Below are 2,500 nucleotides of genomic sequence, written 5' to 3' on the forward strand. Positions count from 1 at the left end.
AGGTACTTCAATCACAATTCCGTTAACAAAACTGCGCACATAACATATCTAGACAACGGCTTATTTCCTTAATGATTTTCCCCAGACATAGAGCAGCATGGAAGGTGATGCGAGTCTCGTATAAAAAAAATCGTAGGAAACCAACCCCCCCACAAAAAACATTAAAGGGAGGCATTGAAAAAAAAATCTACAAACAACAATGAAAATACAACTTAACTGATATTAGCCATATTTTGCATACTGGACAAAACAAAATACAGGTGAAAAAAGAAAGAAAAGAAAGAAAGAAAATAAATAAATAAATAAATATATATATATATATATATATATATATATATATATATATATATATATATATATATATATATATATATATATATATAAAGAGAGAGAGAGAAAGAGAGAGAGAGAGAGAGAGAAACACATCACAGGAAATTTCAAGAGTTTTAATTGCATAATCTTATATGTATTTCACATAATAACAACTCCCTTAAAATTCATAGCCGTTTTTTAATATAGTTTTGCAATGTACAGGATAAAACAAGTACTCTATTATAGGTTACACACACGCACACAATGAAGGCTATTTGCATTCAGCAGTATATATATGTATATACAGGGAATCCCTATTTTTCGTCAATTCACTCTTTCATTACTGACATTTTGTGGAGGCATCGTTAGGGTTCCATTAGGGTTCCGAAAGTTTATATACACATCTCAGTAATCACGAGAAAAAAAACGAATATGATAAAAAATATAAAAAACTACAATGTGAAATGAAATATGAACATGAGTTCCAGATTTTGCATGTATGTACGAAAGGGGAAAGTTCGTGCGCGCGCTGCATTTTAGATGAACAATACATGTCCAATTCCACGCCACCGAAATAGCCTGATGCCGCCCACCAGCTCTCTCAGGCGCTGGTGGCTGTTGACGTTGATTTACCTCCCGACTCATTAATGGACCGCAAACTCACCCAAAGCTGAGCGTCAACACATTATGTTGGCGCTAGATAAGATGACAATAATCAGATTAAAAGCGGTGTGTGTATACATACATACATACATATATATATATATATATATATATATATATATATATATATATATATATATATATATATATATATATATATATATATATATACATATATATATACATATATATATATATATATATATATATATATATATATATATATATATATATATATATATATATATATATATATATATATATATACACATACTTTTTCTTTCTTTCTTTTTTTTAATATACAGGAAAATTCGTAGCTGTTTTGTGACTCCATTCAGCAACAGAAATACAGGATCAGTCACCATTGTAGGGTAACATAGTAGTCAGGTAACTTCACCCCAGTATACACGCACACACATTCAGACTCGATGATTATATAAGCAAAATAAGCAAATTAGCTTTTTTTTACGTGATGTCAAGCTTAGTATGCTTGACGTTTCTCGGCCATTCACCTCATCCACACCTGATTCCATCACAAGAAAGGTGGTCTAAAAGAAGATGAGATGGCTGATGCAAAATATTATTTTTCTCTCCCATTTATCCGTGCAGTGTGCAAAGCCCCGACACTTGTTTCCGTCGCGTCTGCCACACGCCGACGGCCACTCCGAGCTGGGGTGTTGTGCGGCATGGATGCACCATATTTCACAACATCCGACATTTACATTTTTTTCTATTAAATTTATTTAAAAGAAATGTACTTGCTACACTTTTAGCAATACTTTAAGAAAATAGACTATATGCTTGCGCAAACCACTGGATACCATGGTTCCGGTGCCGCCGCCTAGAATATAACCGGGGTTATTTTAAGCTAGGTTATTTTATGTCCGGGGTATAAGTTAGGCTAGGTCAGTTTAAACCGCCAGGTATAAAGTGGGTTGGGCTAGAATATATCCCCTGAGCCAGAATATACCCATTCCCACTGGCATGTAGGCGAAGGTGGGGTAAGACGGGTCACTGGGTTGAGATGGAACCCCTCCTCCTCCCTCTAATCTCAAGTAGAAGGTACGTGGTTCAAAATTTGGCCATTAGATTTCCTTTCGTCAACCACAGGTGATGATATTGCTGGCGATTGTCACGCTCAGTTGTACATTTGCCCTCCAGGAGAGAAATTGTCCATTTGTGTGATGCTGTTGTTATATGCACAAGTTAAGAAACTTTTGTTTTTACTGAAATGTTAGTTATAATGACTTACTGCTTTGTTGGATATACCCCTGTGTGTGTGTGTGTGTGTGTGTGTGTGTGTGTGTGTGTGTGTGTGTGTGTGTGTGTGTGTGTGTGTGTGTGTGTGTGTGTGTGTGTGTGTGTGTGTGTGTGTGTGTGTGTGTGTGTGTGTGTGTGTGTGTGTGTGTGCGTGCATGCCAAATGTGTATACAAGACGGATATGTTGATAAATATTCCCAACTCAAAATTCACTTTTGGGGAAAGATGGAACCCATGGGGAGTATGCCCAATAGATCGCCAGGTT

This window comes from Penaeus monodon, chromosome 7 (assembly GCF_015228065.2).
Source record: "Penaeus monodon isolate SGIC_2016 chromosome 7, NSTDA_Pmon_1, whole genome shotgun sequence".
In the NCBI taxonomy this organism is placed as follows: Eukaryota; Metazoa; Arthropoda; class Malacostraca; order Decapoda; family Penaeidae; genus Penaeus; species Penaeus monodon.